The 17047-nt window shown below is 47.4% G+C and overlaps 1 protein-coding gene across 2 annotated transcripts in view; it reads right to left on the bottom strand.

The window, feature by feature from the left end:
• Window positions 1-17047, bottom strand: part of CENPC (centromere protein C) — a 1111772-nt gene that overhangs the window by 672604 nt on the left and 422121 nt on the right. The window lies entirely within an intron of this gene.

The following is a 17047-nucleotide window of genomic DNA, read 5'->3' as shown; positions in this document are numbered from 1 at the left end:
GCTCTTATGTGATAATTCCCTCAGTTTTTTTAAAAAGATCTTTGATGAAATTCATAGTAATCTTTCTTGCTGGAGTACACAGAGGCCCTGTATTAAGGTAGGCTGGTTTGATGATACTTGTATCAAGGCCCCAAATAACCTCCACACTGCTCTCAGATTGAAACCAAGGCTATGCTAAAAATGCAACGCCGTTCTTATAAAGAGGCCAGAGCTATTAGATTGAAGGGCATTAAGCAAGAAGCCTGGGACAGGTTGCAAGAAGCAGCAGTAGCAAAAAATACCAGTGATTTTTGGAATGTCATTATTTTTCATTTTTTGAAGAATGAAGGAGAGAACTCAATCTCCATGTAAGCGAGGAAGCATGGGTGACTCATTTTAAAGAAGTGTTTGGGAATTCAGAGAGCGAACCATTTGAGTCACCTACGTAATCAACATCTACATCTATCCCTAACTCTCCACTATTATTTAGTTTAGCTGAAATGAAAATTGCCCTGAACCAGTGTAGCACAATCAAGGCATCTGGACCCGATGGGGTCCCTATGTCATTTTTCTTATTATTGAAGCAGGATTTTTGGGCCCCACTAGTTACCAATGTTTTTAACGTTCTAATTCAAACAGGAGTTGCCCTTTCTTGGAAGAGGACTGTAGTTATCACAATATATAAAAGGAGATAAGGCTAGTCCTAAGAATTATAGAGCCATATTCCTTCTGGATAGTACAGCAAAATTAATCGGTCCTCTGCTCCTAAATAGGTTTGAAACTTGGGCCCATCATAGAAACATTCCATCCCCGGCCCAATATGGTTTTAGAAAGAGAAAGAATAAAGTTGATCAATGTCTAAACTTAAATGTATTAATCTCCAAGTACACTGCGGCAAGGAAAAGTCATCTTTATATGGCCTTTATGGACTTGTGAGCTGCTTTTGATTGCGTGGTCCATGCAAAACTTTGGTCACTAATGGAACATATGGGTATTGACAAGTCCATAATTGATTTTATCCACAAGATGTATTTCACGGCCACTGCCTGCATCCGCTACGAGAGACAGGGTGAATGTACAAGTCATTTTGGGATTACCCGTGGCGTGAGGCAGGGCTGGGTTCCCGCTCCGTTTTTATTTTCTTTATATACTAATGCTGTAGAAGCAGATTTAATTGGGTCAACACGAGATGTCCCTTTAGTAGGCTCAACTCCTGTCCCGATACTCCTGTATGCGGACGATGTGATCCTATTGGCCCAGACCACTAATGCTTGACAAAGTTTGAAAACGTCTTACTTCAAATGTATGCACAATCTGGGTCTCAGAGTCAACTAATCCAAGTCTTATGCGCTGATGGCAGGAGCTACACTGAAAAAAAATCCCAGATTGACCATTGAAGGGAGAAAACTTGAGGTGGTGGATACCTTTTCTTATTTGGGAATACTTTTTGACTAAAAAAATACATGTCTAAATATGGTATTGAATAGAACCCTTCTGATGGAAAGAAGTCTAGGCACCCGGTTTGGTTTTATAAAGAAACTTAGTTCTAAACCTACTGAATCAGTAAAAAAGATCTACGAGGCTAAATCAATTTCTGTTGATACTTAGGGGGCAGCTCTGTGGGGTATATCTAAGGTTAGTAGGTGTTCCCCAGTCCTGCTCCACCTATATTTGCTTTTCAGAATTGAATGTACCGTATATTTCGGATAGGATTAGCTCTGCCCCGATACTTCTAAGGCACCCTATGTGGAAAAGAGAAACATTATAGGTACCACAGGAGATTGTGCAAGACTGCTTAAGTCTAGATGGAATAAGCAAGATAAAATGGCTTCAATATGTAAAGAATAGTTTTTATTTAATTGGTAACTGGGATCTATTTGATAGACCAGCTACATGTACCAGTGTGTCTAAGGTTGAACTGAAAAATGTATTAATAGGAAAATACATGAGAGATACATGGGTCCTTAATTGTACTAAGACTAGGATTATACAATACAATTTAAAACCCACATTAAACAATTCTGATATCAATTACCTATCTTTTGTCACACGGCCCAATCATAGATATCTTTTGCTGAGGTTCCAGTTAAAATGTATTCCTTTTCATGCTGAGTTTTCCTTCTAATGTTTACACCTTTGATGCACTCCCAGCATGCCCCTGTGATGGAAGTTCCGCTCAAGGGGAACTCCACTTATTCTTTTACAGGTTTTATAGTGAGGAAAGGAAAAAATATATTTTACCACTCATGAGCACCCTTAATTATAGGCAATGTCATCCTGCTCTTTGCCATTTACAATCATTACCTGATCCCCTAACTTGCTACTTCATAGCCTCGTTTTTATGTTGTGCTTTTAACACAAGAAAGAAACTTTTGACTTTTAATATATGATCTTCCCTCTTATGACATTACAATTTTTATCCTGTGGCATTTATATAATTATATAAATCTGAGGAATTACATATGAAATTGCATACTTTTTTGATAGTATTTTGAATACTTGTTATGCCATTCTTTTGTACTGGTGAAATAAAGTGATTGTTTGAAGTGTTTTCTCAATAAATCTTCAGTTCCTGTGCAGAGTCGGTATTGGGGATTTGAATGAGCAATCGGTTTTTATGCAGTATAACCATAAGCATGACAGGGCCATTGGAGGTCTGCATTTGGAGAACTGTATATTTTTATTTAACTTGTTTGCGTGATCTCCTGGTCTGCCAAACTCAAATGCATCCTTGCTATGCAGTTTTAAAAATATGTATGCATTGTATTTACGATATTTATTTCTGCCATGTAGTAAATAGGGGTGGCCTAGTAATACTCTGCCTGAGCATGGAGCTCCGTGGAGTTTTTCAGTAACTCAACGAGTGACAGCTCTGTGAGCTCTGCCGAGGCCTAATCACAAATCGACCTAGCTCAAGAAGAATGCAAGGGTTGAAAAAAATAAGTGAACATTTACAGCAGATTTAAAAGTTATGAAGTTTAGGATGTTGGTATATGCAGCAGCAGAGTATCAACAGCTTGACAACCAGCACAGGAAAAGTTCAGCCCCGCCCTTGAAGGCACTGGAACCAAGGCAAAGTTTGCACGAAAGCAGAACTGTACTGTAAGTTAACACTGAAGAGCATTCGCCAGATGTGCCACACAGGGATGTCCAATTGTGTATTGAGCACTATGGGTCAGGCAAGGAACTTTCATATGGATTCTTAGTTTAATGGAGTGAGCAAAGAGAGTGCCTTACTTGTGACACATGGTCAAATTTCGAAATAAGTTTTCCTAGCTTGACGGCTATATCCTAGTGCAGTTTTAGCTTTAAAATGGCTTGAACAAGGAGGCCCTGGTCCCAATAACATAGTGGTGAAAGACACCCAACGCTACTATCTAACGAAATGTCCCAATGCGGATTAGCAGACAAGCATTCCACAAGATTTTACACTGCTCGAAATTATTTATCTAAATTGTTTAGATTTGAGGTTAGAATAAAGCTCCTAAACAACAAGCATTGGAAATGCAATAGGTCTCGGATTTATTTGAGTTAGACCTAATGGCATTGTAAATGGCAATGTCTTTTAGCCATGTGTTATGGAGTGTATGCATGTGGTGTGTAATGGAATTATGTGGTATGGATTGGAATTGTTCACCCTGCGCACTCACTGCTCTGCACTCACTGCTCTGCACTCACTACTCTGCACTCACTACTCTGCACTCACTACTCTGCACTCACTACTCACTACTCTGCACTCACTACTCACTACTCTGCACTCACTACTCACTACTCTGCACTCACTACTGTGCACTCACTACTCACTACTGTGCACTCACTACTGTGCACTCACTACTCACTACTGTGCACTCACTACTCACTGCACTCACTACTCACTACTCTGCACTCACTACTCACTACTCTGCACTCACTAGTCTGCACTCACTACTCACTACTGTGCACTCACTACTCTGCACTCACTACTCACTACTCTGCACTCACTACTCTGCACTCACTACTCACTACTCTGTACTCACTACTCTGTACTCACTACTCTGCACTCACTACCCTGCACTCACTACTCTGCACTCACTACTCTGCACTCACTACTCTGCACTCACTACTCTGCACTCACTACTCTGCACTCACTACTCTGCACTCACTACTCTGCACTCACTACTCACTACTCTGCACTCACTACTCACTACTCTGCACTCACTACTCACTACTCTGCACTCACTACTCACTACTCTGCACTCACTACTCACTACTCTGCACTCACTACTCACTACTCTGCACTCACTACTCTGCACTCACTACTCTGCACTCACTACTCTGCACTCACTACTCTGCACTCACTACTCTGCACTCACTACTCTGCACTCACTACTCACAACTCACTACTCTGCACTCACTACTCACAACTCACTACTCTGCACTCACAACTCACTACTCTGCACTCACTACTCTGCACTCACTACTCTGCACTCACTACTCACTACTCTGCACTCACTACTCTGCACTCACTACTCTGCACTCACTACTCACTACTCTGCACTCACTACTCTGCACTCACCACTCACTACTCTGCACTCACTACTCACTACTCTGCACTCACTACTCTGCACTCTGCACTCACTACTGTGCACTCACTAGTCTGCACTCACTAGTCTGCACTCACTACTCACTACTGTGCACTCACTACTGTGCACTCACTACTCTGCACTCACTACTCTGCACTCACTACTCTGCACTCACTACTCTGCACTCACTACTCTGCACTCACTACTCTGCACTCACTACTCTGCACTCACTACTCTGCACTCACTACTCTGCACTCACTACTCACGACTCTGCACTCACTACTCACTACTCTGCACTCACTACTCTGGACTCACTACTCACTACTCTGCACTCACTACTCTGCACTCACTACTCTGCACTCACTACTGTGCACTCACTACGCACTACTCTGCACTCACTACTCTGCACTCACTTCTCTGCACTCACTACGCACTACTCTGCACTCACTACTCTGCACTCACTACTCTGCACTCACTACTGTGCACTCACTACTCACTACTCTGCACTCACTACTCACTACTCTGCACTCACTACTCTGCACTCACTACTCACTACTCTGCACTCTCTACTCTGTACTCACTACTCTGCACTCTCTACTCTGTACTCACTACTCTGTACTCACTACTCTGTACTCACCTCTCTGTACTCACTACGCACTACTCTGCACTCACTACTCTGCACTCACTACTCTGTACTCACTACTCTGTACTCACCTCTCTGTACTCACTACGCACTACTCTGCACTCACTACTCTGCACTCACTTCTCTGCACTCACTACGCACTACTCTGCACTCACTACGCACTACTCTGCACTCACTACGCACTACTCTGCACTCACTACGCACTACTCTGCACTCACTACTCTGCACTCACTACTCTGCACTCACTTCTCTGCACTCACTACGCACTACTCTGCACTCACTACTCTGCACTCACTACTCTGCACTCACTACGCACTACTCTGCACTCACTACTCTGCACTCACTACTCTGCACTCACTACTGTGCACTCACTACTCACTACTCTGCACTCACTACTCACTACTCTGCACTCACTACTCTGCACTCACTACTCACTACTCTGCACTCTCTACTCTGTACTCACTACTCTGTACTCACTACTCTGTACTCACTACGCACTACTCTGCACTCACTACTGTGCACTCACTACTGTGCACTCACTACTCACTACTCTGCACTCACTACTCACAACTCTGCACTCACTACTGTGCACTCACTACTCACTACTGTGCACTCACTACTCACTACTGTGCACTCACTACTCTGCACTCACTACTCTGCACTCACTACTGTGCACTCACTACTCTGCACTCACTACTCTGCACTCACTACTCTGCACTCACTACTCTGCACTCACTACTCTGCACTCACTACTCTGCACTCACTACTCTGCACTCACTACTCTGCACTCACTACTCTGCACTCACTACTCTGCACTCACTACTCTGCACTCACTACTCACTACTCTGCACTCACTACTCACTACTGTGCACTCACTACTCTGCACTCACTACTCTGCACTCACTACTCTGCACTCACTACTCTGCACTCACTACTCTGCACTCACTACTGTGCACTCACTACTGTGCACTCACTACTCTGCGCTCACTACTCTGCACTCACTACTCACTACTCTACACTCACTACTCACTACTCTACACTCACTACTCACTACTCTGCACTCACTACTCTGCACTCACTACTCTGCACTCACTACTCTGCACTCACTACTCTGCACTCACTACTCTGCACTCACTACTCTGCACTCACTACTCTGCACTCACTACTCTGCACTCACTACTCTGCACTCACTACTCTGCACTCACTACTCTGCACTCACTACTCTGCACTCACTACTCTGCACTCACTACTCTGCACTCACTACTCTGCACTCACTACTCTGCACTCTGGAAACTCACTACTCACTACTGTGCACTCACTACTCTGCACTCACTACTCACTACTCTGCACTCACTACTCTGCACTCACTACTCTGCACTCTGGAAACTCACTACTCTGCACTCACTACTCACTACTCTGCACTCACTACTCACTAGTCTGCACTCACTAGTCTGCACTCACTACTCACTACTGTGCACTCACTACTGTGCACTCACTACGCACTACTCTGCACTCACTACTCTGCACTCACTACTCTGCACTCACTACTCTGCACTCACTACTGTGCACTCACTACTCACTACTCTGCACTCACTACTCACTACTCTGCACTCACTACTGTGCACTCACTACTCACTACTGTGCACTCACTACTCACTACTGTGCACTCACTACTGTGCACTCACTACTCACTACTCTGCACTCACTACTCTGCACTCACTACTCTGCACTCACTACTCTGCACTCACTACTCACTACTCTGCACTCACTACTCTGCACTCACTACTCACTACTGTGCACTCACTACTCTGCACTCACTACTGTGCACTCACTACTCTGCACTCACTACTGTGCACTCATTACTCACTACTCTGCACTCACTACTGTGCACTCACTACTCTGCACTCACTACTCACTACTCTGCACTCACTACTCACTACTATTCACTCACTACTCTGCACTCACTACTCACTACTATTCACTCACTACTCTGCACTCACTACTCTGCACTCACTACTCTGCACTCACTACTCACTACTCTGCACTCACTACTCACTACTCTGCACTCACTACTCACTACTCTGCACTCACTACTCACTACTCTGTACTCACTACTGTGCACTCACTACTCACTACTGTGCACTCACTACTCACTACTCTGCACTCACTACTCTGCACTCACTACTCTGCACTCACTACTCTGCACTCACTACTCTGCACTCACTACTCACTACTCTGCACTCATTAATCTGCACTCACTACTCACTACTCTGCACTCACTACTCACTACTCTGCACTCACTACTCACTACTCTGCACTCACTACTCACTACTCTGCACTCACTACTCACTACTCTGCACTCACTACTCTGCACTCACTACTCTGCACTCACTACTCTGCACTCACTACTCTGCACTCACTACTCTGCACTCACTACTCTGCACTCACTACTCACTACTCTGCACTCACTACTCTGCACTCACTACTCTGCACTCTGGAAACTCACTACTCACTACTCAGCACTCTGCACTCAGCTGGTGGTGTCTGTGTGTGCATGGCAGTGGTGGTGTGCGTGTGTGCATGGCAGTGGTGGTGTGCGTGTGTGCATGGCAGTGGTGGTATGCGTGTGTGCATGGCAGTGGTGGTGTCCGTGTGTGCATGGCAGTGGTGGTGTGCGTGTGTGCATGGCAGTGGTGGTGTGCGTGTGTGCATGGCAGTGGTGGTGTACGTGTGCATGGAACCTACTTGCAATCAGACGTGTTGGTTGTCACCAGAATGCTTCGTTACTGCTTCCGGTAATGCTGCTGGATGCTAGGACGTGAAGAGCACACCACTCACTTGAGTCGGGTCCAGCAACTTTTTGAATATCCAACCTCACTTCCTTCCAGAGGAGGATGCGAGGTCACAGCCACGACACACATAACCACTGCCCGGGTCTCCATACTATTAGGCAGTGAGTCAGTGTTCATCTTTCTTTTCCCGCTCGCCAGCAGTTAAGTCACCCATTCTTTCAGCTCAGTTTGATTCTGGTGGTTAAGTGACACCGCGGGAGCATTTCTTCATCGCTCCAGCGGTACTTAGTAATCGTCTCGGGCGGCATCAATGCTGTAGCGGCTGGGAGCCGACAGAGGGCGCACTAACAGCAACAGTCAGTGAGGTAATAAATAGCATGTGAATAGATGTGACATGCAGTAGACACGGCCCTGATAGGTAAGTGCCGGTGCTAAGCACCAGAAAGCACCGGCACAATTAGCAAAGCAACCCGCTTCTCCCTATGTACTGGCGACCTTAGGCCTGCTGCTTCAGCTGCGGGGGGCGCGCGCAGCCGTGAACGGCGGCTGCGCGCGAGCACTAGCACGCAATCTGAGAGGCAGGGACGGCACGCGACTGGGGCAAGCCGGTGTGTCCTGTTGAAAGAGGGTACCCCTCCTTAGGTGCTCGGTGACTTGTTGGGGGCCTGTTGACGACTGTGCACCTGCCCGTCCTTGTGCAAGACAGTCTGTCCAGTGCTCACCCTCATTTGTCGAACGTCACCATGGAGCGCAAAGACACGCCGAGACGAGGTAGGAAGGAGGGGTGTCTCTGTGTGTGCTTGCGCATGCGCTGCAGCGAGGGGGGGATGTTCTGTATGTGTGTGTGTGTGTGGGTGAGTGTGTGTATGTGCGGGGGGGGGGAGGGTCTGTATGTGTGTGCGTGCGTGTGAGTCTGCTTCCAAGGAGCCATGGGAGACAGGAAGCGCGTGCGACCTGATCCCAGTTCCAAGGTTGCGCGTGCACCTCGCTTGTCTGTCTCCCTTGACTCCTCGAAAGCCAGAATGATTACAATAGAGTCTCGGAACGACAGATTGCTTCGCAATCTGTTCGCAGTTCCGAAACCTAAAAAGGGATCCACTTTTCTTGATCTAACTTGACATGGTTGTTGGAAGGATCAAGTGGATAGATAGAAATCACAGGACTAAGAGTCCACAACCACTACCAGTTGCTCAATATTGTCATCATTCAGTTTAATGAAATTATTTGACATCCAGTTCTGTAACACCAAAATACAACCAGACGATGGAGTTAAATGGGGTCTGATCAATTTTTAACTGAATTTAAGTATCATCTGCACATAAGTGTTGCAAACCCAAAGGACCTGATCAGACCAAAATTGTGTTGGATATAAACATTAGAACCAGAGAAAGCAGATCCTTGAGAAATTTGCTCAGGAGGAAGCCTTCATAGGGCTTGAAGAGGAATTACTTGTAATTGTGATCTATTATCTAGTAATGAAATGAACCAGGATAAAGCCTTGTCAGCCAACCTCACTGCTTCCAGACAGTACAACAAAATGTTATGGGTGACTGTGGCAAAGGCTGCAGAGACGTCTAAAACTAGGAAGCCCCCTGCCTGCTCTTGAGCCTAATAGGTTCGTAATTAACAAAGAATAGGCAGGAGGCGCTAGGGGGCGCACAGCGGAATGGCTGGATAATATCGCAGCTCCGCCGGACGGCCACGAGAATGCGTGCCTTTACTGCCTGAGGCCCGCAAAACCGTCCGCAGACCCCGCAAACGTGTGTGGGAGTATGCTGTGCACAACCTGAGGGATCGGTGGATCATATGGTGGAGGAATTGCAGAGTTATTAAACGTAAAGCGGCGCTCACCGGACGGACACTGTGATCAAGATGGCAGCCGGCTCCAGAGCGGTCCCGGACGGGAGCCTGTGGAGATGGTGAGGCGCCCGGTGCCTGAACTGCACGCGACACCTAACAGCAGAACGGCGGTCCGAGGACAGCAGTTGATGAGGGCTACATTGGCACGGCTGGCGATCTTGCCCTCATGTCGCCCGGTCGCCATTGGAATGGAATGCGACGAGTGCAAGATGGCGGCACGCTGATTATTTCGCGGACACCAGCAACGATCGACAAATTGGAGGCGCAGGTCAGTGATTGTTACCGCCGCTGCCAATGACATTCTTGAGACTGTATAGGAGGGGTTGTGACGGCCGCCTGCAGTGTGAGCCGACCTCCATTTGCGACAACTGCACAGACAGCGTGAACTGAGTTCTGCCTGGCGCTGCAATGTCAAGCGGCTACACGCCAATCCGGCGCGGGGCACTGGGTGCTGGAGCTGCCGGTCTCAATCTCTTACACGCTCTGTCCCCCCCCCCCCCAGCCCCCCCCGCATGTGGTAACTAACAGGAAGCTGGGACAACAAGATCACGGCGTTGCTTACTGGCGGTGACTACACCACGGGAGATCGGGGGCAGGTCATTGGTCCCCGAAGATGAATCGGCAGTACTGAGGGTGCAGGAGGTAACAGGACGCCTGCACTAGGGGTAATCCAGACACCAGCGGCTCATAACACAGGCGGCAGGGCACGGATGAAATTGCACATACGCCCTGATTGCATCGGCCCAAGTTTGCTGTGGTCGCCGGGTTCAGGGGAGTACAACACACCGACATCAGCTGTGCAGAGTGGAAACCAACGGCATATACCCCGGCGCCCGGATGCCCATACAGTGCCCCCTGAAACGCGGGAGTGCCCGTACTCAGCACTTGTTCAACTGGGGTAAAAGCTGCAAATAGCAACGTGCGCTTGTCAGAACTGTTGCAGTACTACAATCCACCTCTTTCATTGTGACCTGCTGCACCACGGTCCCCTCCATAATCACCAATTGCCTACGTCACGTAAAAGGTGGGCACAGAGACATAAGACACGGGAGTCCTGATCCGAGAGTGCGCTAGCAGGTCACGAGCCACCACTCAGTCAAAACGGCGACATCAGACAGAGTGACCAGATCGTCGCTCCAGGCCACACAAACGAGACACCCGCTCCGGGGGAAGATGGGAAAGCCTGATAAACAGCAGCAGAAGATCTCATTTGAAAGCAAGAAAGTACCTAAGCCCACGGAGCAGATGGCGGATGTCTGCGAAACTAGACAAACATGGTGAACGTTTGGACACGGCTGAAAACAGGATATCCACGGTGGAGGATGAGTCCCGCGTCACTTCCTCTAAATGCTCCGGTATGGAGCGCGTACTGGAGGTAATAAAGGCGAAGGAGGAGGAGTTGGAAGCGCGTTTCAGGCGCAACAATGTACGCATCACGGGATTGACGGTATCCACCAACACAGGCCGCATGGAGATCTACATAGAGCAGCTGTGCAAGAATATATACGGCGAGGAAGCACTGTCTCCGGTCTTCATCGTGGAGCGGGCGCACAGATCCCTAGCCCCACGTCCACCACCGGGGGCTGCACCGCGGACGATAGTGGCCAGGATTCTGAATTATCAAGATAGAGACACCATACTGCGACTGGCCCGCGAGAAAGGTACGATTACTTATCAAGGAAACACACTCAAATTTTATCCGGACCACACTGTAGCTGTGCAACAAGCAAGGAAAGAATTTGCATCTGCAAAAACCAAACTCAGAGACCTTAACATCAACTACTCCATGCTGTACCCGGCCAGATTGCGAGTATCTTGGGAAGGAAAACCAGTGATCTTATCCACGCCAAAGGTCGCACAGGAATTTGTTAAAAAGGTGATGCAGCAGTCTAAAATGAAAGCTTGTGAGGAGCAGCAACAGGACTCGGACTGAAGGCGATCGGCGAATGGAGTGGCTCTCCTCAGGTCCTGTGGTAAGATGTTTGATGCTTATTGAATGAGCTGCTGATTCCGGGACAAAATAGGGCAGTGGCAGCGTTATATCGCATCAGGGATGTTGTTAGGGATCACGTCTGGAGGCCAGAGATGACTGTTGCAGGTAGCAGCTGTCCTTCTAGTTTTGTATATTGATTGGTACCGTATGGGAACGTTCAAAGTGGCAGAACTTGAAAATGATTTGGTAGGTAACTACATATGCTACGATACCCATGTGCCCCCACTTTGGGAGTCATTGTGCCTTAAAACTAGACAATGAAGGGTCTATTGCTGACACACACTGCTTACTATGGGTCGGCCCTGCCTTATTGCCTTAACATATATTTGATTTCAGGAGATCAGATATTACTGACTATTGGCCGATCCGACCACTTGCAGTACTTTGCTTGCCTGGGGATGTCATGTTTATATAGTACATGTCTCGCACTGCAGGATCAATGGAGGGGTCCACAATGCACTACACATGCTGAGGTCGACCCTTCTTTTGGGGCATTCTTATAGCATTGCACTCCTGATAACGTTCCAAAATGTATGTTCACCTCATTGTTCGCCTCCAAGGAAGGAAGCTGAGGGAAGACTGATGGCACCGGTCGACCGGTGTGTGCCAGATCACACGTTGCTGTCAATATTACAAGACTGCACTGTATGATTGTTACATGCATGTTACAATGCTTTGCGATTTGGGTGTTCCACGGCTGTTACTCGCAAGTTAAGTCAGGACACTTATGTGCTGCGGGCGGGTCTGAGGCGGGTGGACAGAGCAAACGTATGTGAATCGTATGATATGTGAGTCGTCCACACTCATTCAGTTGGGTGTAGAGTTGTGCCCCAAGCGGACCTCCACAAGGGTAATCCCCACATCAGTTGTTATTGGTATATAGGGAATGTTTACAGAGGGAAAGTGGCTTCGGCAGTTTTGGGTTGCTGGAGTGGGAGGGGGTAGGGGGAGTTGGGGCAATGTTCATGTTATGAGACCAAAGCTACTACTACATGTTTACTTAACCCTTTCGATGCTGATGACGAGCTCAGCTCGTCATCACCCACGGGTGTCGTGTGCTGATGACGAGCTGAGCTCGTCATGGTGCCACTAAAATGGCATTTTCCAGCACAGGGGGGGAAAACGCCCAGCAGCCATGTGGTTAAAGGGTATTGCGGGGCAATGGGCTGGTCGGGGGCACTTAACTTCGTCTGTGATGGCAAAGTTTAGCACTGTTTCTGAAAGTGATATGTTAACACAGTTGATCCATTGGTCTACTAGATGGCCCGGGTAACTAGTGGTACTGGAAGAGCACATGTTAACTTCCTCACGTGGAATGTTCGAGGTTTCACGCAACCGAAAAAAATACGACAGGTGTTTGCCTACTTAAATAGATGGGAAATTGATATTGCTGTGCTACAGGAGACACACATCGCACCAAACACACACAAACACATAGGTCTCTGGTCGGAGTCCTCATATATGGCTACCTGCTCATCGTATTCCAGAGGGGTGATAACGCTAGTTCGCAGGGGGATGAATTTCACGGTACATCAAGTCATTAGCGACCCTGGGGGTAGATATGTGATAGTGACTGGCACCCTACGTGGCCACAGACTGACGCTTCTAAATGTCTATGGCCCAAACCTAGATGCACCTGAATTCTTTCAGGAACTGTGGGGGCATTTACGATCACTCGCAAACACGCATATTATATGTGGGGGGGACTGGAATGTGACTGTTGAGGAGGGGGTAGATCGCTCCGCACATTCTTCGGAACCTCACAAACAATCCAGGGCGAAACTACTACACATGCTTGCCGATTTGTCACTAACTGACATTTGGAGACATAAATTCCCTGATGCCCCAGGGCCCAAGCACATTTCGGCATTACACCATAGCTGGTCGCAACTGGATTATTGGCTTGGCACGGACAACATCACACTATGGACACGAGAGATGCAGGTCCTACCCAGGACCTTGTCAGATCATAACCCTGTATTGTTAACTCTAACGATCCCTAATTATACCCCGCCCACTTTGCACTGGCGATTTAACTCTCGAGCTCTAACCGACTTGATTTATGCAGACACCATACACAAAGCAATTACAGAATACTTTCAATTAAATGAACCTGTAGTGGAGGATCCAGGTATACTGTGGGAGGCCTTTAAGGCCACAATACGGGGTGAGTGCATGACCACCACGATAGGCATCTTAAAGGACATACGTAGGCAAATCACACGCTGCGAGACACGTATGAGGGAGCAGGAGACAGCCTATGAGACGACTCAGGATATCAAACTGTTGGGGGAATTCCGTAACCTGCATTCAGAACACCAAACATTTATAGAAGATGAAATTAAATATCTGGACAAAAAACATGTAGCCAGATCTTATGGGGAAGGGGGCAGACCGGGCAGCGTACTGGCGGCCAAAATATGCGAGGGTAGGGGGCACACAGCTATACTACGTGTTAAATCCGAAGAGGGCACGATACACACGCACGCCACGGAAATCTTACAATGCTTTGCGAGCACGTACGAGGATTTATATAGATCACGTCCGGTAGCAGAGAAAGATGAGATTTTTCGATATCTAGAGAACGTGGCAATAGGTTGGCTGACGGATGGGTAGAGGGAATTCTTGGCGTCACCCATCACGGTAGAGGAGGTGACTGAGGTGATTGGGACTCTCCCAAATGGGAAAGCGCCAGGTCCCGATGGTTACACCAATGAATTTTATAAACGATATGCAGATATCCTTGCCCCCCATATGGTGGAAATGTACGGCGCAGCTTTTGACAAAACAGAATTACCCCCAACATTGCGTGAAGCGGTCATAATCGCTTTACTGAAACCTGCCAAAGATTCAGAACTATGCGACTCTTATAGACCGCTTTCTCTTATAAACACAGACTCCAAAATATTGGCGAAATTATTGGCAATACGGTTAAAGCCACTGATGACGAACCTGGTCCTACCGGATCAGGCAAGGTTTATTCCTACGCGTACCACTTCTCACAATACCAGATCGTTGTTTGCCCTATCGCACTACCTCCAACCATCTACTAGGGCGGTGGCGGTAATGCTGGATGCCGCCAAGGCTTTTGATTCTATTGAGTGGAACTACTTGATTGCTATTTTACAAAGAATGGGCTTCCCAAAGCGCTTTATCCAGTGGGTATCCCTAATTTACACCAATCCGTGTGCCCGGGTTCGTATCAATGGTTACGTGTCAGACCTATTTAACATTCAGCGTTGTACTAGGCAGGGGTGTCCGCTTTCGCCTTTGTTGTTTGCCTTAGCACTTGAACCTCTAGCATGCATCATTAGCCAAAATTATCAATCGTCGGCATTACAGTTCCCGTCTAGGCCATTACATATCTCTCTATATGCGGATGATATGCTGCTGTACGTTGGTGATCCCAACACACATTTAAACCAAATTTTACATGAGTATATCAAATTTGGCGGTCATTCAGGTCTAGCCATAAACTGGTCCAAATCTTCCATTATTCCTCTAACTGACACGATAACTCCTCAGGAAACCGACTACCCATTATTATTATTATTATTATTATTATTATATTCTTATATAGCGCCAGAATCGACCCCCGAAGGGGTATCTCCGCGCTTGCCTTGGGAACCCGTCCTGGTTTTTCCCTGTGAGATAGCCCCTACAGGGCTTCCCCAAGGTGAAAGCCAGGCATCCCGCCGCGGGGGCCGTTGTGGAGATTAAGCAAGCTTAATACCCAGAGTTGCAGAGTGTGAACCCATGATTAGGTCAGGCACCGAAGCGAGAATTATCGAGTCCATGGACATTTGAGCTCAAGACCCTGCCACGTCGGGAATTGAACCCTGGTCCCGGGTCTGACCTCTGCTTCAGGGTCATTGGAGTGGCAGTCAGAGCCAATACTATATCTGGGTGTACTGTACCATTGAGACCCCGAAGTGGTTATAAGGTCCAACTATGGAACAGCCATTTCTAAATTGGAGGATAAGATACACCGTTGGATACAATTACCACTATCCTTAGCGGATCGTATAGCAATAGTGAAAATGAACATACTACCTAAACGGCTGTATCTTTTTAATAACATTCCGATCACTCCGCCCGGAGAAGTATTCCGCCGTATAAAATCACTTGTGTTAAAACTTATATGGGCCGGCAAACAAGCACAGGTGGACCTCCAAACACTAACACTTCCATACATTAGGGGAGGTTTCGGGGTGCCGGACTTTCTACTGTATTACTTATGCGCTCAGGCACAATATGCTGCATACTGGTACCACAACATACCGTACCTCACACACACACTGCTATAGAGGAGGGGGATGCGTCACCGATACCGCTAACAGCGATCATTTCGCATATCCGGCAGCCACTGCATGCTCAAGATATCAACACTATTGACACCACCGTTAAGGCTTGGGGGAAACTGAGCCAACTGGCCCTTAAGACCCCATTATAAGCGCCTGCTATGCATTTACATTATTATCAAGCACTCTCGGTCACAGGTAAAAAAGTAGGCATGTCCCTCTTACAGCAAGTGGGCCTTGTACAAATGGGAGACCTGTTTCAAGAGGGCAAGTTTGTAAACTCGGAAGACTTAACGTATATCCACAACAAAACACCTCTGTTTACATTCACACATTACAGATTGAAGCGGGCAATGCAGGTACACTATCCAACATTTCCTACCGAACCTGATAGCCTTGAAACACTGCAGCTGCTCATTACCACCCAGGACTTGACACACCTGGTGTCTAGACTGTACGCCACAGCACAAGCGGAGATAACACATACCACTGAAAAAGCGAAAGCTAGGTGAGACAGTGCTGGTAGAACCGCTATCTGAAAAGGAATGGCAGCAGACTTGTGCACTAACACAAATACTTACCCCTAACGGCAATCTAAGAATCATCCATTACAAGTTTGTGCATTAGGCATACTACACACCTGCGCGTATGTGCAAATTTGGCCTGCAAGACAACGACAGATGCAAAAGATGTAATGCGGAGGGCGCAGGGTTTGTACATTTAGCATGGTCCTGTCCCAAGATCCATGATTATTGGACGGAAGTGATAGCGGAGTTGTCTGTTATGATAGGGGTAGAGCTGGAATGAATTATACGCACCTGCCTGCTTGGTCTTGTACCACAACTTAAAGCTACCCGTTGTACGTTTTGTGTCATAGCACTATTACTGGCTAAGAGACTGATCGCTCAGTGCTGGCA

The sequence above is a fragment of the Lissotriton vulgaris genome, chromosome 3_1 (assembly GCF_964263255.1).
Source record: "Lissotriton vulgaris chromosome 3_1, aLisVul1.2, whole genome shotgun sequence".
Taxonomy (NCBI): Eukaryota; Metazoa; Chordata; class Amphibia; order Caudata; family Salamandridae; genus Lissotriton; species Lissotriton vulgaris.
This window is presented reverse-complemented; position numbering and strand designations above follow the sequence as displayed.